Source organism: Panthera tigris, chromosome D4, assembly GCF_018350195.1.
Source record: "Panthera tigris isolate Pti1 chromosome D4, P.tigris_Pti1_mat1.1, whole genome shotgun sequence".
Classification (NCBI taxonomy): domain Eukaryota; kingdom Metazoa; phylum Chordata; class Mammalia; order Carnivora; family Felidae; genus Panthera; species Panthera tigris.
The window spans coordinates 64,329,825-64,353,368 of NC_056672.1; positions in this window are offsets into that span (position 1 = coordinate 64,329,825).

Sequence of the window (23,544 nt, forward strand, 5' to 3'; positions counted from 1 at the left end):
TAAACACAGAATTATGTTCACATACAAAAATAAGGAATTTTGTCTTGAGTACTGCATGTGTAAATGCTAAAGGAATTCCTTCTAACTGGAGAGAAAAAAAAAAAAAAAATATATATATATATATATATATATATATATATATATAGAGAGAGAGAGAGAGAGAGAGAGAGAGAGAGAGAGAGGAGAAAGATGGACCATCAAGGAGAAATGAAGAATAGCAATATATATTAACAAAAAATAAGTTTTTCCCTTAGTTGAGCTAAAATGCACAGGACTTTTTGAAGCAAAAATTATAATGCTGTCTTTTGGGTTCATAACATCCATAGCATAAGATAACATATGAAGAACGAGGAGGTTACAGTAAATGGGTCCAGTGGCTGCATGTTTTCTATGTAGCATATGAAGTACTACAACATTGATTCTACAGATTGCAAAGAACGATCCTAAAGAACTACTGAAAAAGGGTCAATAGGTAACTTAAAATGGAATTCTAAAATTCAAATAGTAAGAAAGCTAGAAAATATGGCAACAAGTAGAGGGGATGTACAGAAATTATCTAATAAAATGGCAAACCTAAATCAAGTATCAATAACTACACAGGGTGTTTATGGATAAAACAATTCTAATTAAAAGGCAGGGATTATAAGAATCAACGAAAGCAGGATCTAACTCTATGCTATATAGAAGCCAGGAAATTTAAAGCTCACACAGGTTGAGGGCAAACAGATATAAAGGATATATAATACAAACCCTAAGCACAAGGCTGGATTAGCCATTTTAAGAAGATAAAGTAGACATCATGAAAAATTTATTGTCAGAGATAAAGCAGGCTATTTAACAAGGATACAATGCCCAGTTCATCAGGGAGACACAACAACCAAATGTGTATTACCTGACAGCCAACCTTTAAAACATGGTATGAAGACTACAGAATTTTTAAAAAGCTAGTTAATTCCATGATTATAGGATATTTTAATAGTTCCCTTGAACTGAGTAAACCACTAGGAAAAAAAAAAACAAAAAAAACCCGAAGACAAAAATCTTGGTCTAATAATTATAGGACACTATACATATATATACATACATATCATGTCAGAAAACACATTCTCTTTGAGTGTTCGTATTTTATTTACCAAAATGGACCATGAACTGGGCCATAAAGTCTGAATCAACTTATCAGAATTGAAATCAGAGGAAATAAATTCTCTGATCCCAGTTAAATAAGATATCAATAACTACAACGCATCTCAGGAGAACTACATATATCTTCAATTAAACCACGCTTAGAATCCAGAGGTGAGAGAAGGGAATCAAAAGGAGAAATCACAGTAGTTTGAATATACAAAATACAGCATACAAAAATTTGGAGAAACAATTATCAGAGGGAAATTTTCACCTGCAAGTGTTCATACGGAAACAAATTTTAAAGGTCTAAATTTTAAAGATTTTAATGACCAAGAACGTGCATTTCAACAGAATTTAAAATAGAGCAAACTAAAAGTCGAAACTGGAAAGTTGAGAGAAGTAGAAATCAACGAAATAAAAACCCAGCAAACAAAGTAGAACGTTAACAGCACAAAGCTGCATTTTGACTCAGAAAATCTAGTAATCGGGCTGGAGAAGACGCCTTCTCCCCCACCCCCGAAAAACGCAGGCACCAGTGGCTGCTGGCCCCGCAGTGGCCTCATCAGGGCGGCACACCAGCTGGTAGCAGGAGATTTGACACCTGTGGCCCACAACCCCCCGCGGAACCGACCGCAAAGCTTACCTAAGAAATGGAGCCTGTCTGTCGGGACACCAGTGGCAGTCCCCAGGATGCTGAATGAGAGCCACACAGAAGTGGCTTCCGCTCGGCGGGTTCTGCTGGTGAACGCCTCGAGGCAGAGTGTAGCTTCCAGACCCTTCGAAGAGACACAGCCCCACACTGGAGGGCAGGAGAGGCCCGTGAGTAGATGCAAACGCTGCCGAGGCCTGGAGAGCCGCTGGAGCGGGCCTGTCCAAGGTGCCACACTGCGAGCACAGGTGGGCTCTCTGGGGAGCAGGGAACGGACAGTGTCTTCCCGTCGGTGTGGAGGGCCGCTGGGAGGAGCCCCGACACCAGGCAGCAGCAGGCAGCCATGTTCTGAGAGGCTCACCGCCAAGTTGCTTTCGGTTTGTCTTATGCTTGGTCTCAGCGAAGGGGGCGTCAAGGGACTCGAGGCCTAAGGAACGCGGGCTAGGGTCTTTCAGCAGCCTGGGTGTGCAGAACGCCAGAGCTGTTGGAGAGGCGAGGTAGCAAGCTGCGAGCCTTGAGGTTCTTCAGGGGGAAGGATGTGGCTCGCTGCTCCGACCGGAAGTGGGCACTGGCAGTATTTTTGCGCTAGCTCCGACTGAGGCTTCAGCTTAAGTGGTCTTCCGGCGTACTCGGTTCGCCGTCGTCTGCTGCACAGACTTGTGGCTGATTTATTCTCTAACCCTATCGAAACTACTGGGAGAGTGGTTTTTATGATGATGGGCTGGGAATGTTCCCGAAACCCCATCCCAGCAGGACTAGCGCCAGGTCTCCAGGTTGCTGTAGTTAAGAGTCCAGGCCAGTCAGTGGCGGCACCTGCTCCTGGAGCTGCTGGAAGAGCATGAAGTCTTGTAATTGCCGACAGATGGTGGTCGAGTAATTGATCTGCCCTAGCTCACACTCCAACCGCAGATCTTTGATTTCCGTTTCCTTCTCACTCTGTTGCTCCTGCCCCTTCTCTTAACCTCTAATCTAAAAAAGGAATAGAAATAGAAATGGAATTATCAAAAGAACTCCCACCAAAAAACAACAACAACCTTGTGATCATATATTTTCACCAAGAATTCTATCAAACATTCAATCCTGGAAGTTTTTTGGACAAAGCAGAGGAGATGGAACTTTCCCTGGCGTCTTTTGAGACTAGCTACCTCTAAAGATGTATCCTGACAATAAAATTAGAAAAATTCCTGACAAATATTCATCATGATTATAGGAACAGAAGCCTTTAACAGTATTATTAAAATGGATCCATATGTGAGGGAAATACATTATGAACAAATAGGTTCAATTCCAGGAATGGAAGGTTATTTGAACTTGCTTAAATTAATGTAAGTGGTCATATTAACAGAATAAAGGACACAAAACATATTATTTCAATAGACTGAGAAAAAGAATTTGACAAAATTCAACACTCCTTATTCATCAAGAAAATTCAACAAAGAAGAGAAAGAAATTTCTTCAATTTGATATCCAGGAGAAACATAAAGGTAATATCATGTTTAATGTTGAAATATTTAATGCTTTTCCTCTAACATTAGGAAGGGGACAGTAATGCCTGCTCTCACTTATTTAACATTCTGCTTAAGTACTTATACTTGATTCATGTGCCTAAAAACGAAACAAGTTTAAATATTGTGTGAATTCACATGTCCACCACTATAATCAAGATGGAAAACCATCCTAGAGTTGTCCTTGTTTTATTGATTTCTAATTTGATTTTATTATGGCTAGAGAACGCATTCTGTGTGATTGCAATTATTTTAAATGTGCCAAATTTTGTTTTGTGGCCTAGGACATGGCCTATCTTGTTGAATGCTCCAAGGGCCCTTGAAAAAAAATGTACATTTTTTATGTTAAGTGGAATATTACATTATGTAAAATACAGTCTTTTAGTTGATGGCATCGTTCAGGTCTTTTATGTCTTTGTTGATTTTCTAAGAGTTCCTTCAATTTTTAAGAGGTGGGTTGAAATCCCCAACTATGATTTCAGATTTGTGTTTCTCCTTAAAGCACTATCAGGTTTTGCTTCATGCGGTTTGAGTCTTTGTTGTTTGATGGGTACATATTAAGAATCATTTTCTTTTTCTTTTGGATCTTTTATCTTTATGTATTTGAGGAATGGAGGAGTGTTTCCAATGGCAGTTTAATTTTTAGGGACTTTGCAATCTTACTACCTTGGTCTGCTTGGTTTACCTTGTACTGCTTGGACTCCTACCGGCCTCTGTTGATGTTGCCTAATTGTGCAGAACAGGTTTTCCCAGACCAGCCAGGAATGCCTCTCCCTGGGGAAATCTTGTGTTGGGGTGGTTTTATCAGTGCCCCCCCCCCCCCGTTGCCCTGATAGCCCCTGCTCAGACAGAAAAGCCTCAGCCTATGTAAAGAGATGGGCTTCCCAGACTAAGGCACTTACAGAGAATGCATGCCTTTTTCTTCTGTGTTCCTTGGCAGGAGAGGAGATTCTCAGGCTTGTGAGATCAGAAGCTTCCCAGATTGATAAACCTACTGTAGCTGAGTTTCTCTTCCAAGTTATGCTCTCCCACTTTTTAATCTCTTGACAGAAAAGGGGTGTGTTAGCCCCAATGGGATAGAGAGTGCTTTACCTGGCCACTTATTTTTGGGGGCTCCTGATTGATACTCCTTGCCAGTGGTGTCGAGGTTGGTTGATGTTCCCCTAGGGACTCCCATTTCATTGTGGAAGGATGAGCCTACCTGGGCTGCTTTCTGTTGCTGTATTGGAGGTGAGAAACATTCAATCTACATCCTTTCTCTGTTGGCTGGGAGGACCCAGACACCTTTCCACTATGATATTCTTTCATTACTCAGTCTTCTCTTATTACCTTCAGAATTCTTTGTTTGTCTCTTGTACCATTTCTAGGGTATATACGTGTGCTTAATGGTGAGCAAAGGGGGGTGGGGAATGGATTTATACCATCCTCCCCACTGGAAGTCTCTGAGAGAAATTTTTAAAAAGAAGAAGTCGGAGAACTTACATTACCTGACTTCAAGTCTTATTATAAAGCTACAGTAATCAAGAGAGTGTGGTATCGACAAGAGCATAGTCACTGGATCAAGAGAACAAATAGAAAGTATAGAAATAGAATCGCTACATACTGTTAATTGATTTTCCCTGAAGTTTCCAAAGCAGTTAAATGCAGAATGCAAAGATTGTAAACTACTGATGCTTAAAGAACTAGATATTCATTCAGGGGCTTGGAGCACCTGGCTAGCTCCCTTGATAGAGCATGTGACTCTTGATCTCTGGGTCATGAGTTCAACACCCAAACTGGGTATAGAGCTTAATTAAAAAAAAAAAGGAAAGAAAAAAGAACCTTAAGCTTTACCTCATACCATACACAAAATTAGGCAAAGAATGAGTCATGGATCTAAATATAAAAGCTAAAATATAAATTTCTATGAAATGTTTATGATTTTGATATTATTAAATATTTTTAGATAGTAATACAGAGCAAGAACCATAAAGTTAAAACCATAAGTAATGAATTCGAATTTATCATAGTGAGAAACATTTGATCTTTGAAGGACACCATAATGAAACTAAATAGCAAGGCATAGATCAGAATAAAATATTCTTAATCTGAGAAAAGATTTGTACCATAATGTATAAGGAACTCTTACAATAGTAAAATAGTAAAAAAAAAAAAAAAAAAAAAAAAAAAAAAATCAACCCAACAGGAAAAAATGACAAATGATTTAAACAGATGATTAACAAAAGAGCTAATAAGCATACATTCTCAACATCATTAATCATGAGGATATTACAAACTAAGGACATTTTGTGATATTAATGTACAACTCTTAGAATGGCAGAAATTAAAGAGACTTAAGTTCACAATTATTGGTGAAGATGTGGAAGAACTTGCACTCTCATGCCCTGCTGCTGGGAATGTGAAATGATACAACTGCTTTGGAAATCTGTCGAGCAGTTTCTTTAAAAGTCAAATATTCACCCATCATGAAACTCATCCATTCCACTCCCAGGTATTTACTCCAAAGAAATGAAAACATATCTTCACATAAAGAACTGTGAAAAAATATTCATTGTAGCTTATTTGTACTAGTGAAAACTGAAAATAACCCAGGTGTTCATTAACTGGTAAATGGCTAAGTAAAATGTGGAATATTCATGCAAAAGAATGCTACTTAGCAATAAAGATGACCATGTCACTGATACAAAAAAACTCAACATGATGAATCTTAAAATCATTATGCTGAGTGAAAAAAGTCAGAATATATACTTTAGAAAAAGTAAACCAATCTATAGTGACAACAAATAGTGTGGGAAAGATTGCAAAGTGGTACAAAAAACAGTTGGTGATGGAAATACTCTGTACCTAATTGTAACAATGATTTTACAAATGTATACATATGTAAAAATGTATCAAGTTGTATACTTTAGTTAAGAGTTTCTTTCCTCTCTCTTCATGGAACCTAGATGAATAAAGAAGAAACCAATTTTATATCAAATAGATCAAGATAGGATTTTTTTTAATGTTTAGTTATGTTGAGAGAGAGGGCAAGGAGAGAGGAAGAGAGAGAATCCCAAGCAGCCTTCACACATTGTCAGTGCAAAGACAGACATGAGACAGAGCTGGATCTCATGAACCTTGACATCATGACCTTTCCAGAATCAAGAATCAGACGTTTAACCCACTGATCCACCCAGGCACACCAGTCAGGATAGCGTTAAATTATTTCTCTACCACTCAAGGAACAGATGGCTTATCATTCTTTTCCCTACTACTGTGTATGTGAAGGTATAGGTCAAACTGTTAAAAAGTAGATTTTATTTAGGAAAAAAAAGAGTCACATTAGGATTGAGTCCAGAGATACTAGTGTTAGTATATTTTTAATTTCTAAACTGTGCAATATCTGTTGTTTAAATTATTGCCATAAAGCATATATTCAAATTACAATTTAAAATTACAGTAATAAAAATAGAAAACAACACTATTCATTTTCCCATCAATCTAGGATAATCACTGTCAATATTTTAGTATAAGTGTTCTCACAATTTTCCTTCTATTTTTCACAAGGGAACTGACTCGATTATAAAATAAATGGTTTACTGTAAATAATTTGAAGTGTACATACATATGACTGTAGGAAGAAAATAAGAATTGCCTAAAATCTCATCAGCCACAGCCACAGTTTGGTGACTATTCAGACATCTCTTTTATTCATGTGTATACACATACATACTCATATATAATTTTTAATGTATTGAATTATGTGTTAAATGGTAATTTTTAATAGGTACCTCTTTTTTCTTTAATGTATTTATGCTGAGGGGTACCTGTGTGGCTCAGTTGGTTAAGTGCCCAACTCTTGTTCTCTGCTCAGGTCATGATCTCACTGTTTGTGAGGTCAAGCCTTGCATTGGGTTCTGCACTGACAGCATGGACCCTGCTTGAGATTCTCTCTCTGCGTCTCTCTCTACCCCTCCTCTAATTGAGCATACTCTGTCTCTCTAAAAATAAATAAATAGACTAAAAATTGTATTATTTATGTTTAGACAGTGAGGATCACACTAAAACACTATATAATAAAAATGTCTATGTTGTTACAATGCTAAATTAACATCAACTTTTCCCACATTGAGAGTAGTTGGCAATACCATTCCTACAAAATAGAAAACTTCTCAATTTTGCAATGGGAAAAAATAGGTAATATGACTACTATCAGCTCACCTGATTAGGTCAGGCCCACACAGGATAATGTCCCTTTTGACTCACCTAAAGTCAGTATATTAGGAACCTTAATTATATCTGAAAAAGCCTTACAACTTTGCTATATGAAGTTACCAAATTACAGGAGCAATATCCTATTAATATTCACAATTTCCTCCTAAACTCAAGGAAATGAGATTATGCAGAGTTTCCACATCAGGGAATGGGACTGTTAGTGTTCAATTTAGAATTCTATCTACCACATAGGGAAAGCATAGGAAGAGAAGCCCACATCTATATTATAGAGAGAAGGAAATTTGAAGTCTTTAATCACTAGATTCTGAAAGGTGTCAAAATTTAAGAGAAAGAACAAAGTTTACTTTTTCATAAATGTGAGATATAGTTGTTTTATTTAACCTAGATATAGTAGTTTCATTGGTAGAGTTTATACTATGTTAACTACATTCATAAAGAAGAAAATGTGTAAAATCTATATTAAAAAAGCCTGCAGAAATTGCTTAAAGTTTCTTTTTTTTTTTTTTTTTTTTTTTTGCAAATTCCTATGTCAGTGTTAGTAATCTCTTAATAGATAAAAGTTCAAAACACAGACTCCAGGTCCAAAATGCGTGGGACAGAATACTGGCTCTGCTATTTTTCCTGCCCTGTGACTTCGGCCAAAAAACTTAACCTTTCTATACTAGAGATTTATTACCTGCAAAATAGTCAATAATAATAATACTAATACTAATAATAATAATACCTATCTTCTAGTACTGTTGCCAGAACTAATTGAGTTAATTATATAAATTATTAGAACACTAGTTGTAACTTACTAAGTAACATAAATACTATAATTATTATCTTTATAGTTTTAAAAGTCTCTTTCACATTGAAATAAGACTTAGAATGTGGCACTGATACATGATTGCAAAAATCATGAAAATAAGTAATCTGTTCAAAATTACAGAGTTGAAATTCAATTCCTAGACTTGTGTTATCCATGATAAACTGTTTCCACTTGGCAGCATTTGATGATGCTTTGAAAGAATATCAGATATTTTACATAAAGACTCTCTCAGGCTATAATTTCTTTTTCAATTAATCACTCACTGCTAAATGACAACTACTAAAGAGGGATAAAAAGCTGGTTTATATCTAAGACTATCAGTTGGCTACTCTCATGGAAAAGACAATTGGCTGATAGAAAATTCTAGATACACGGGGCACCTGGATGACTCAGCTGGTTAAGCATCGACTCTTGATTTCAGCTCAGGTCATGACCTCATGGTTCATTAGATCTAGCCCCACATCAGGCTCTGTGCTGACAGTGCATAACCTGCTTGGGATTCTCTCCCTCTCTCTCTCTGCCCCTCTCCTGCTTGTGCTCTCTCTCTGTCTCTCTCTCTCAAAATAAATTGACATTAAAAATAAACAAATAAATAAAATTCTAGATATGAAATATTTTCCTTCATAATCCATTGCAAATCTCCCCTTTATTTAGTTATTTAGAACTACAGAAGAAAAGTCTGAGCCTAGCTTTTGTTTATAAAGTTTGCAGCCCAAGTTCTTCAAAGATACTTTGTTTAAATTTCTACTGAAAAATTTTTCCACATGTATAAAGTGTGATTTTTATTCCATCATTTTTTCTGTTATGTTAATAAGTTCACTACCTTTTTTTTGTCTTCAGTAATAATTTGAGGCAAATTTAATAAATGCAGACTGTGATTACAAACCAGTTGAAACTTCAAATTTAAAAACCTTTTTTTTAATATTAATCAGTATGTTTAATTACTATGAATTTGTAAATGTTTAATGTGGATAATTTTAATAAATACAGAAATATTTAAATCAGAAAATAAAAACAAATACTGAAATTTATAATGAATTACATCCTAATCCATTTGTAGTAATGAAAGCCACATTTGTTTAGCAAAAATATTAACATATCTAAAAGCAAATAAGAGTGTGATTTTATTCCTCCCTCACTGAGAATTCGTAAAACTGTCTTTCACATACGACCAAAACTAAATGTTTGGTTCAGCTCAGCACCAATTTTTTATTTTAATGTTTATTTTCTAGACAGAGAGAGACAGAGTATGAGTCGGGGAGGGGACAAGAAAAAGGGAGACACAGAATCCAAAGCTCTGAGAAGTCAGCACAGAGCCCGATGCAGGGCTCCAACTCACAAACCATGAGATCATGACCTGAGCCAGAGTCAAAGGCTTAATCCACTATGTCACCCAGGCACCCCATCTCAGCACCAATTCTTAAAAGAACTGACGTCTCTTTAAAAGTATCAGTTACAAAGAATTGCTTAATTGTGTGATTTTGGAGTAGAAAGGATAAGTGAAGGAGTAAGACAAGATTAAAGGCCAGCAATGGAAGGAATATATAGCCCAGACAGAAAAATGCAATCAATGCATTTGCTATATTTAAAGTCTTACATTTAAGGAATTGCAACCAGAGAGCTTAGTGTCAAAAGATATCTTTTCAAGATCCTGCTGTGAATACCATCCAGTTTAGAGCTAAGAGGTATGAATTAGAATGGCTGTTTCCCTGTGTTTGGGGTTTAACACCAAGTAAAAACAGTAGTTCCTGATCTAAGCAAGTATTTAGCCCTCCATATTTAATTAACTTTTTAAAATATTGCTGTTTACTTTGAACTATCAATGACAATTGAATGAATATTTTTAAATGAGGTCACCAATGAATGAATGATATCTGTCTTCCTTGCAGTTACTTAGCAAATATTTCTTGACTAAAAAACAAAAAGCTATTTACCCATTAGGATTTGCTTCATTTGAAGTCCAATGAAAGTCTATAATATATATTTTCCAAGCTTTTACTTTGAACTGATGTCTCATTAAAACTATCAGTCACAAAGAATTGCCTAATTGTGTAGTAGGGCCATACTCAAATATCCAATTACATTTTCTTCAATTAACTTTCACTAGCTAGTGTTTACAAGTAATTTAGTGAAATTAGGTAAAGGTTAAATTACTGTAGCAATCAGAGGTGTATTTAAGTGGTAAAATACAGAGAAAGTCTGAGTTGTTCTTATAAATATGCATATTAACACCACTGCCCTTAGAATATAACATCAGCCCTCCTTACTTAATGCTAGTAATAAATCTCCACTTGCCACTCCTTCAGAATGCAAAACTACGTGATGTGTATTCAGTCATTTAAACAAATAAGCTTTCCATAAACAGATTTTTAATCTATGCTCTTTAAAGCTGTACTCCATTTATCTGCATTTATCTGCAGCTATTCCCCATTCTATATTCTAGCTCTAACTTTTTTTGAAATTCATACCTAAACTTCCAACTTCCAAGTAATTATTGCTAATTTCTAAGAAATGTCCACCATTTTCTAAATTGAGCTTTGAGCCTCCAATATAACTTTTCTTTCTCATGAATTCTCAATTTATGTGTAGAGTGTAACCATCTTGTAAAACACAAATTTTATCTATCCCCATATCCCGCCGCCCCCCAAGTTTTTTAGTTCTTCCCTAGAATCTATTTACTGCAACCACAAATAGCATTTGTTTTTCATCTCATCTCCAAATGCATTTATTAGATCCTATTTCAGGAATAATTTAGTAATGCTCATTTTAGAAAATGTAAAAATTACAAATAGGTCTCAGCAAAATAAAAATGGTCTCCAATCCCATAAGTTGGAATTAGTTATCTTTAAAATGTTCATGTATAAACTCTGGTTTCTTACACATAGTGATAAACATTTAACATATCATTCAACATGCTAAATTCTAGTTTTAGGGTTTTTGGATCTATTGTTATATTTGAAGTGAATTTTTAAAATGTCATATAAGTGGGGCATATTTTTCCCTTATGATAATCTGTCTCTTAATTAGTGTGATTTACATTTAATTTAATTACTGATATTTGTGGATTTAGATCTACCATATTCTCCTTTTTTGGAGGAAAATGTTATTTAATAGTTTTTAGTATTAACTTACCATCTTAACTTATCTGTCACAATTTTGACTATATCTAGTGGTTTTTTTTTGAAATTGCTCTAGGAATTACAAAAGACATAACCTGTCACAGTTTACTAAGTATCAGTATTTTACCATGTCTATTATAATGTAGAAATGTTGCCACCATATGAGGTCATTCAATCTATAATTTTCTTACATATTATATCTATTCGCATCGAAAAATCCAGCAGAAATTGTAATTTTTGCTTTTAATCATCAGAAAAAATTTTAAAAACTCAGAAAAGGAAAGAAGTTTTTCTTAATGCTTATTTATTTTTGAGAGAGAGAGCGAGCGCATAGGGGAGGGGCAGAGAGAATCCCAAGACATTCCATGCAGAACCTGATGTGGGGCTCTATCCAGGACTGTGAGGTAATGACCTGGGCCGAAATCAAGAGTTGGACGCTTAACTGACTGTACCACCCAAGAACCTGTAGAAGATATTTTTCAAACCAATCTGTTGTCCTTCATCTCAGATTATTCAGTCATTATTTCATTTTTATTTCTAAAGGATATTAGTACTGAATACAGAATTGTAGGTTTATATTTGTTTCTCCTTTTAGTCCATTAAAATGTTTTGCTGTATGCTTCTGGACTCCACAATTTCAGATGAGAAATATGCAATCATTCAAATCATTGTTCTCCTATAAGATGTGAACCATTTTTTTCTTGTGGCTTCTTTCAAGATTTTGTCTTTGTCTTTAGCTTTCTCCTTGTTGATTATAATACATCTATACTTGTACTTTTAAATATATTTAGTTTGAAGTTCAGTCAATCTCTTGAATTTCAAAGTTTGTGTCTTTTTCCAACCTAGGGAAGTTTGGGCCATTATTTCTTAAAATAATTCTTTAGAACAGCACTCTTTCTTCCCTATTCTGAGATTCCAATTATAAGAACTTCTGTCATGATTTCACAGGAAAATTAGCCTTTTTCTCTTTTTCTTTTTTTCCTTATCTTTTTTCCCCTCTCTCTGTTGCTCAGATAAGATAATTTCTATTGATTTTTCATGGACTCTTCCACTATGTCTATTCTGCTATTAAGTCTATCCAGTGATTTTTAAAACTCTCATTATTGCATTTTTAAGTTATAGATTTCCACTTGGTTCTTCTTTATATCTTAAATTTCTTTGCTGAAACATTCTAATATTTGTTGTATGAGTGTTCCAGGTTGCTCATTTGAGCATTTTTATAGTAGCTGCTTTAAAGTGTTTGTCACGGGGCACTTGAGTGGCTCAGTTAAACATCCAAATCTTGATTTCTGTTCAGGTCATGATCTCACAGTTCATGGGTTTGAGCCCCATGTGGGGTTCTTTCACTCCCTCTCTCTCTCTTTCTGTCTCTCTCTCCAAAATAAATAAATAAACAAACAAACAAATAAAAAAAATAAAGTGTCAGATCTGTGTTGGTATCTGTTGATTACCTTTGTGAGCAGAAGTGTAGGTGGTGTTCATATGCTGAGTAGTTTTGTATTCTGGATATTTGGAATATTATGCTATAAGATTTTTGGTTTTGTTTAAATCTTATAGAAAATATTATTTTGTGTTTGTATGCATGTATGCATGTATTTACTTTTTATGCATGAAGTCCAATCTCATTAGATATATGTACAACACAAGGCTAAGGAGATTTCACTATTTCTTCTAAGGGTTTCTTTTTAGCTCTCTATGTTCTCATTCATTCATTCCCAAGGTTCATCGAAAAAAGTTATGGAGAAAGCTGGCAATACCTTCTATGTCCTGTAAGTGTTGAACTTGTTACTTCATAACTTCCTGATTACCAAAAATTTTCCTGGTTTCTCTATTCTCCAGGAAAGCTAAGTCAAATCTATACCTTGCAATAAGAATCCATAAATTCCTCCCAAGAAAAAAGGGATTAGAAATCATGAGTTCATTTCTAAAGCCTGCTTTCCACTATGAAATTCTTTGTTGCTTACACAGTTCTCTTAGGCCTTTAAAAATGTGATTTTGTAATTTCTTCACTATTTTTCAGGTCTTTTTAATTGCATTGACCTTCCATATTTTATTACATCACAGCTGGAAGTAGAAATTGGAGTTCATTTTTAATAAAGAAAAAAATCAATGCCTTTGGTAGACTTGAAATGAAGATTCCTTTTATTTGACAATAACATAAAAAATAAGTTGACAAGTGAAATGTAAAATATATAAATACATGTTTCTGCAATTAAAATTAAAATTTTTTTAATGTTTATTTATTTTTGAGACAGAGAAAGACAGAGCCTGAATGGGGGAGGGTCAGAAAGAGAGGGAAACACAGAATCCGAAGCAGGCTCCAGGCTTTGAGCTGTCAGCACAGATCCTGACGCGGGGCTTGAACTCACAGACCATGAGCCGAAGTCGGATGCTTAACTGACTGAGCCACCCAGGCGCCCCTCTGCAATTAAAATTTAAATTCACCAATTTATTTGCAGCAAAACATCATTAATCATTTTAAATTAACAGCTCTACTTTGAATCAAACATAGTTTCATGAAGCATAACTCATGTCATTTAAAAGATAATATAGAATAAACATTAATACAAATAAGATAAATGGAAATATTGAAAGAATTATTTATATATATTTCTGGAAGATGGTACTAGTTTTACTTATTTCTTACTTTTAGTTATTCTATCTTTTGAATTCTTATATCTTATTTTCATCTTTCTTATGTTTTCCTTAGTAGAGAATGCAGATATTAGGATATATTCATATTATCAGTGTATGTCATTTCCCCATATAAGAACATCAATTCCATGAGGAGAAGATTATAATTGATTTATATTTTTTCTCCATTACACCTATCACAGTCTCCAATAAGTAACAGCAGAAAGAACACAAAAATTTGTTGAAGGTCTACTGTTTTTCACCTAATGGGCATCATATATACATATATATAATGCCATTTGCCTTTAAGTGTTTTTGAAATATAGTTATTATTTCTATTTCATATATTCAGAGACTAATGATCAGAGAATTTAGGTAGTTATGCATGATAACACAACTACTCAGATACAGTTGCTACTTACAACCTAGTTTGGCACTAAAATTTTTCCTCTACAGCATATATTTTATGCTCTTCAAATAGTAGATACTCCAAATATGTTTGGTGGAAGAATAAGAGAATAAATAATTTGATAAAAAAGAAAATAAAATTTGTTGATTACCTACTATGTATTTTAGAATAGAATCTTTAACATTCTGTTTACATTTAATTATTTCTCACATGTGTCCTGGGGTAATATTTTTTTTCCTTATAGTATAGATGAAGGGACAGATGGTCAGAGAGATTAAATTGTCCAACAAAGGACAGTTGGTATATAGTTTGAAAGGGTTCTTGGCTGAGCTCCTTGCAGACAGTACATAGAACCCTTTTAAATGTCATGTAATATCTCACTAATTTGTAATAAATTTTGTGCAGACCAGGCTTAAATACTGAGATTTCACTCTTCTTTATTCTAAATAAAGTCCCATTACAAGTGTTTTTTTTTTCCCCTCATTACTTTGCTAAGTAATTCATCTCTGTGAGTACAAATGCAATTGGATAATTTCTTTATCACACATTCCAAATTAGTTGTGCTTTTTAAATGTTGTATAGTTCCTTTTTAAAAATATGTAAATAACTGTAAAAATAGATTTCTTAATCTGTTGGCAAAAATAGCAAAAATGGAAATCTTCCCTTTTAGCCTGCCTAATTCATCCATATCCTTCAGGTCTCAAGTTAGACACAATTTCCTTAGAGATGACTTTTCTGATACCACTCACTCTCCATATTAGGATAGATTCCATTATTATGTATATAGATGTTTATTAAAAATATTTCTAACTAATTGCTTAAAACTTTCATCTTCAGCGGGCCAGAAGTTCTGTAAGGGCAGAGTCTATACTGCTTTGCTAACGGACCTATCTCAAGTGCCGCATTCACTTCCTTGCATATAAAAATGTTTTAAAAAAATAGTTGACTTGGGGTGCCTCAAGTCAAAAATAGTTGACTTGGGGTGACTTGGTGGCTCAGTGGTTAAATGTCCGACTCTTGATTTTGGCTCAGGTTGTGATCCCAGGGTCATGGGATTGAGCCCCATATTGAGCTACATGCTAAGCATGGAGCCTGCTGGGGATCTCTGTCTCCTTCTGTCCCTGTCCCCATCTTGTGCTCTCTCTCTCTCTCTCTCTAAAATTAAAAATAGTTGATCTACTGAATAAAGATTACCCTCTCTAAAAGAGATCTCTACATTTAAATCATTTTATCCAAATATCTGCTTCTGTAATACTCTTGAGTTTTCCCATATAAGACAAAAGCATAATATCTTTCTATATCGTATTGCCAGCAACTAGTAGTAGAAAATTGAATGAATGCAAATTAACATTCACCCAGGTTTATCTAGCCAGATAGCACATTTTTTATTTACAAAAGCATTCCACCCTCGAGTTTTTTCTTCACCTTTCTACGGCACTGAAATCAACATACATAATGTTAAAATAGACATCATAAGCACAGTAGATTGCCAAATGGCTTAGGTAGTATATAGAACATAGAATAGTTCATCTCTTGATTTATTTAATCACTACTCTCCATGTGTATTTCTTTTCTTTTCTGAATGCATTTTTCTTCCAAGTACTTGGTGTACTGTTGCTTGGTGTAATTTCAAAACCCTTTACTGATAAAAACAAATGAAAATCACTTCCTTAATCACAGTACCAAATCAAAGAGAAGACATTTATAGCTTTTTTTTTACTAAAATATGGCAGACAACAAAATTGTTTTGGAAAAAAAATATTTTGAAAAGAGGCAGGACATGAAGTCAATTTTATTAGTGTGCAGAAAATGTTATTTCAGATTTTTACAGCTTTTATATGCTATTTATTATGTGTTGTGACGAACAAGTCAAAAGTTTTTCACAAATATCCCTTTATCACAGAGCTTACTATTCAAGCATACCTTCTTATGGAAGGTGGTAAATGATATTATGTAATAATTATTCATTTAACATATAAATAATGGGTTCTTATTATGTAATAGGCACAATGCCAATGCTACCGTTACAGAGCTGAATAGGATAGTCCCAAACTTCAGGATTTCATAGACTCACACAGGCAGGGTTAGATGGATATATAACCTGCAGGGCTCAGGGCAAAACAAAATGCTGGCACCCTTGTTCAAAAAAAGGGAAAGAGGCGCCCTTAAAAGTAACAATATCAGCGGTTTTTGTTTTTCACAGTACCTTTCTTTGACCTGGGAATTTTTTTTTAATTTAGTATTTAATGTGGCATTGGGAATAATTTTGCTGTTTCTACTGGCTCAGAGCCTAACCCCTCACACATAGTCTACGCTCAGGTTACAATCTCTAATCATGCAGCCTTTGATTCCTGAATCAGAGATAGGTGGTCACCCTCTGAATACATAGTAATGTACTAGTCCTGGGGTGGAAACAGCCATTTGCCCCTCACTGAGAGACCTAGAGCATACACTTGGCCATGACACAACTCTTTGGTGTGCCTTATATGTGAGAGGAGGGGTAGGGGAATGGTATTTGGACTCAGAGTACCACGTGTTAGAGGATTGGGCAGCTGACAATCCATTCAAGGGAAGTGGGAGGCAATAGGAGGCCAGATATCTATGAGCTAGGGCTGTAAGCCTCCTCCCCATCATACACACACACACACACACACACACACACACACACACACACACACAGTATACCCTCTATTGTACAATCAGACTTCACTTACAAAACACAAATTCAAGGTAAGATTATCAAACATTTCAAGGCCGTGACTACAGATCATTGGAACCCAAATGTGGAGACTTTCTGAGAGTTGGGTTCTATGCAATTGCACTAATCATATGCCTGTGAAGCTGGCCCAGCAAGCAGAAGATTATAGATAATTTAAAAATCATGATGAAGATTTGGTAGCAGAATATTATTGGAGACCTAGGAGAGGAACACCCGTCTCAACACTCATCTCACATCTTTGTATGTGTATATTCAAGTGGGTACAGAGAAGATTTCTTAAGAAGTATGACCTCTGGGGAGCCTAGGTGGCTCAGTCAGTTAAGCATTTGACTCTTGACTTCAGCTCAGGTCATGACTTCACAGTTTGTGGTATTGAGCCCTGCATTGGTCTCTGCACTGACAGGATGGAGTCGGCTTGGAATTTTCTCTCTCCCTTTTTCTCCCCACCCTCCTCTGCTTGTGCTCTCTTTCTCTCAAAATAAATAAACTTAAGAAAAAAGAAAGGTTGACTTCTGAATTTTAAAAATTTTTTTTTTTTCAACGTTTATTTTATTTTTTGGGACAGAGAGAGACAGAGCATGAACGGGGGAGGGACAGAGAGAGAGGGAGACACAGAATCGGAAACAGGCTCCAGGCTCCGAGCCATCAGCCCAGAGCCTGACGCGGGGCTCGAACTCACGGACCGTGAGATCGTGACCTGGCTGAAGTCGGACGCTTAACCGACTGCGCCACCCAGGCGCCCCTGACTTCTGAATTTTAAAGATGAATAGGAATGAGCTAACTAAAGAGGCAAGAGAAAAATGTTCCAAGTAGAAAGAGAAAAATCAGCAAAGACACAAATTCAATACATGTGTGTTTTCGTCTTAAAACAGTGTTTCTGGAGCCCAGAAACTGGAGCAAGGAGGTATATGAAGTGAGGCAGAAGAAAGCAGGGCAATGCTAGTAAGGCCTTATGTGTCTTACAAAGGAGCTTAGGTGTCATCATGAAGAAAATTGGAAGAATGATGAGATATGTTTCATCTGACAATAGCCTGGTAGAAGAACACAAACTAGGTCCAGACAGCCCTAGGTTATGAGTTCCCAAAATACCTATAGAAGTAAGTTGACCCTTTACCATGAATCTCTTTCACCTGTTTCTTTTAGGGTCCCAAGGAGTCTGGACAAACTGGTTGGGATTTGATGATTCAGAGTCACAGAAATCTCTGTCTTTCTGTAGAAAAGTAAGAACAGAAGACTCTATAGCCATGAAAATTTTCACTGAAAAACTGAAAAAACTATTTTCTCATTTATGAAATAAGTGTCTTGCCCTTTTGGGATTCCTGGAACCAATTCCAATGAATGTGTATTGGGGGAGTAATTCCACCAAAAAGCAATTCTCACTAACACCAGTTGGTGTCCTACCATTCAAATCAATTCTAGCACTTTATACCCAGAGACAGCATCCAATTCCACAGGTTAAGCGTTCCATCCTACAAAATTATTTCCCCATCCTTTTAGGACACCAGTTGCAAGCCCAGGTTCTGGCCAACCAGCTACAGATTAGAAGTTCCTACAACCCCTTCCTTGGACTTCAGATGGCCAGTGACAAGTCCAAGTTGTCACCCGTGCTTCTGACTGGCTATAGATCATAAGTTAAGACAACCGTGCCCTTGGTTCAATTCATTTGCTAGAGTGACTCATAAAACTCACGGGAACATTTTACTTAGTAGATAACTGGTTCAATGTAAAAGGATAAAACTCAGAAACAGCCAGATGGAATAGATGCAGAGGACAAGGCACAGAAAGGGTGCAGAGTTTCCAAGCCCTTTGTGAGCACACCTTCTTCCCAATTCCCCATGTGTTCACCAACCAGAAGTTCTCCAAACCCAGTCCTTTTGGGTTTTTATGAAGGCTTCATTACATAAGCACAATTGCTTAAGTCATTCACCATTAGAAACTGATTCAGCCTTCAGCTCCTCTCCCCTCTAGGGATGTCATAGGGAGGACTGAAAGTTCCAACCCTCTGATCACAAGATTGGTTCTCCTGGCAACTAGTCCCCCTCCCTAGGTGGGTTCCAAAAGTTACCTCATTAATACAACAAAAGGCCTTCATGGCTCCAATCACTTAGGATATTTTAAGGGTTTTGAGAGCTCTGAGCCAGGAAAGAGAACAAAGACCAAATATACAGTTCTTGTTATAAATCAAAATATCATACCTGCATATATTATAATGATTAAATTAGATATTGCTCATGAAGACACTTTTAAAACACAAGTTTTTGCAGAATTTAGCTTTTCAAGTAGTACTTTACAGAAGAAATGTGAGACTCAAATTAATCAGAATTACAAATAATTTATAATCTTAATATGGATAGTGTGAGGAAAGACAGAATTCAGTAGGCAGAAAGAGAGAGGCTAGGGCTTGAAGGTCCCTGGGTAGGGAAAAATACATTTTAAAGCATTTCTTCTGAGAAAGTCTGGACTTTAACAAACTCCTAGTTTACAGGTGTAAATTTCCTCTTGAGAATGTGACAGACATGGCCTACTCCCCCTCGGGTTCCTCTCAGGAATTTGACAAAAGACCTGACTAAAAATAAATAGACCTTTAAACATATGGCCCGCAAGGAACAGTATGGCCATAGACAACTCCTCATGCAATGGAACAGATCAAAAAGGAATGACTAGGCATTTAATATTACCTAGCTAATAAGGGTAGAACCTGAGAAGGAACAAGGGGGAAGGAAAGGGGCAGACCAAAACCTTGTAAAACAACCCTAAGTCCACAATTATTCACTTTCTATTCACTTTTGATGCCTTCTCTTTGTAAAAAGAGCTTTCATACTATTCTTACTTTCTAATCATCTACTCTAATAAACTTTTGCCTGCTGCTCATTTTATTCTGTGTCCACCTCTTCATTCTTCAAAGCAGCAAGACAACTAATCCAGGGCATTGAGGTCAAGAATCCTACAACAATAGGAAGTATGAAGAAAATGGTTGGAGGCTTTAGGAGAGAATCAGTTAAGAGATAGCTAAGTCATCTGGGCTCTTGTCTAGAGAATTCAGTTTCTAGTAAAAATATTCAAAATATCTATCATCTATAAATCCCTGAATTTATTAAATGTGAGATATAGACACGGTTGTATCCATTACTCTTATTTTACTTTTCCAGAGTATCAAAAATGTTCAAATGGATTGTATAATGATTTCAGAAATAGGTACCATATTTTTTTCTCAAGGGAAGAATTCTTAATATTCTATACAATGTATGAAGATGGGAAATATAAATAAGAACACACTGCGAACTCCATAACTGAACAACTTCCTAGTATATAAACTGGGTAGCAATCAATTGGGAGAGAATAAAGGTCTGTCGTAGTAATGCATGATGGTGATTATATTTTGTACACACATTTCATATCTGGAACTGATAACTAGGAAGTATTTTGCAAGTCAAGGATGTTGCTGCTAGTTAATTTAAAATGCATTATTTATAGAAACCTGTTCTTTCAGTCATGGAAAATGCTATAACTAATGCTATTCTTAGCATTACTGATTCTAATGCTTGGGAAAAGAATGGAAGCAGAAAATATAAAATGAGTAATTCTGAAAGAATCAAATATAGTCCTATCTGTATTTCAGCACTTCTAATAATAGAATTTGTACTGTAGTTCCCTTTTTAAACTACTTATAACTGTATTAAGGCATTAAGTTAAAACTTAGGAAGCAATAGATTAGAAAAGCTATTTTGGATTTATATATTTTATTTAACAATATGCCAAAAAATATCTGCTGATAATAAGAGACCCAGGGAAGAACATTTCTATCCAAGTTGATATGCTATAAGCATGATTCATATAAACCAGGATGAATGGATATAAAAAACACTGGACTCTGATCATGAGTTTTTAAATGTGACTTTTACATTCCAATACATTTATACATTTAAATGCAATCAGATAGGAAATCTGAGGAATGTCCCTTATCTAAAGTAAATTCAGGGCGTATAGTCTTATTAAACCAGAGAGATTTGAATCATGAAATATTACAAAGAGCTCTGGTCTTGTCAAATGCTTTAAAGGAGTGATCCTGGGTTATATTCTAGGTGTTCCCACCATCTTGCTAATGTATTTAATCAGATCACTTCTTCTTTGCTTCTTACTATGTGTAAAATACATGAATGGTCTATATGATTTGACTGGTCTCTACAGTGCTATAAATATTATCAATTCTTTCATTGTAACTCATAAGATATTGGTGTCCTAGATCTCTCTGGATACTTGAAAGCTAGATATGATAGCTTAAATTGAAATTTTCATGCTCTGAAATCGTCCCCAAGTATTTCGAGATGTGTTAGAGGATGGTAAAAATGTTCATATTCTCATGGGGCAAACATTACTTCTTTAGTTGATATGCTTTCTTGCCATCCTATATATGCACCATCTGACCTGCATAATGTCAACCTGAACTGCAAAATGACCCTACCTTTTGCTTTTGAGGAAAAACAAAGCAAAACAAAACACCCATTATCACTACCACATATGAAGCAGTGTGCACACACACACACACACACACACACATACATACATGCATACGCCTTTGACTCAAGAAATGGAGTTGCTTGCTAGATGTTATTGAGGATTTGGGAAAAGTTGGGAAGGTGAATGTCATATCACATCAAAATTATTAGCAACGCTGTTTCACAAAGAGCCTTTGGCCACTGGAGACTTTTAATACCTATTTAAACTTCGGTAGCCTGAATCTGACTGGATTGTTTCATGCTTCTCTCTTTTCTCGTTTTTAGTTTTTCATGATGAAACTGAATCTCTCACTTTAACTTGCTGAGAGTTATGACTGTTTCTCCCAGCCCGTGCCTCCTGGTTTCCTTTCCCTACCTTCAATCCATTAAAGAAGTCTGCTGCCAACTTTAAATGTTCACACTTTTCACCTATACTACATAAATGCCAAGCACCATGCTGGCATGGAAGATAGACTGTCAGTTTCAAACTAGAAACAATTTTTGTACACAAGAAGTAGATAGGTGATTAATACATACTTTACTCTTTGTACTGAGGGAAGGGAATATAGTGGAATTTTTAAAAGTTCTTCTCTGCTGGAACCAGCACCATGGAACATGTTTTACAAGAAAGCAACTATGATTTAATAATAATTATTAAACTAATAAACACTCTTGAAATCTGGGATTGTGATACCTCTAGTTTTGTTCTTCTTTTTGAAGATTGCTTTGGCTATTTCGGGTTTTTTTATGGTTCCATACAAACTTTAGGATTATTCTAGTTCTGTTAAAAACGCTGTTGGTATTTTGATAGGGATTGCATTAAATCTGTAGATTTCTTTGGGTGGTATGGACATTTTAACAATGTTGGTTCTCTCAATCCATGAGCATGGAATGTCTTTCCATTTGTTTGTATCATCTTCAGTTTCTTTTATCAGTATTTTACAGTTTTTGGCATACAGCTCTTTTCACCTCCTTGGTTAAGTTTGTGCATTTATAAACGGGATTGTTTTCTTGATTTCTTTTTCTGTGACTTCATTATTAGTGTATAGAAATACAACTGATTTCTGTTCATTGATTTTGTATCTTGCAACTTTACTGAATTCATTTTTGAGCTCTAGAAGTTTTTTGGTCGAGTCTTAGGGTTTTATACAGTATCATGTAATCTGCAAATAGTAGAAGTTTTACTTCTTCTTTACCAATTTGGATGACTTTTATTTCTTTTCGTTGTCTGATTGCTGTGGCTAGGTCTTTCAATACCATGTTGAGTAAAAGTAGCGAGTAGACATCTTTTTCTTGTTCCTGACCCAATAGGAAAAGCTCTAAGTTTTTCCCCATTGAGTATGATGTTAGCTGTGGGTTTTTCATATATGGCCTTTATTATGTTGAGGTATGTTCCCTCTACACCTACTTTTTGAAGGTTTTTGTCATGAATGGATGTTGTGCTTTGTCGAATGCTTTTTCTGCATCTATTGAAATTATCATATAATTTTTAGCATTTCTCTTTTTATGTGAGGTATCTTATTGATTTACAAATATTGAACCACCTCGCATCTCGGGAATAAATCATACTTGATTGTGGTGAATAATTTTTTAATGTATCGTTGGATTTGGCTTGCTAATATTTTGTTGAAGATTTTTGCATCCATGTTCATCAGAGATATTGGTCTGTATTTCTCTTTTTTCTTAGTATCTGTATCTTCTGTATCTGGTTTTGGTATCAGGGACATTTTGGCCTTGTAGAATGAATCTTTTATTCTTCTTCTATGTTTCTGGAATAGTTGGAGAAGAATAGGTATTAATTCTTGTTTTTGTTCCCCTGAATTTTCATATTTATTGTACCAGTATTCACACCATCCAAGACA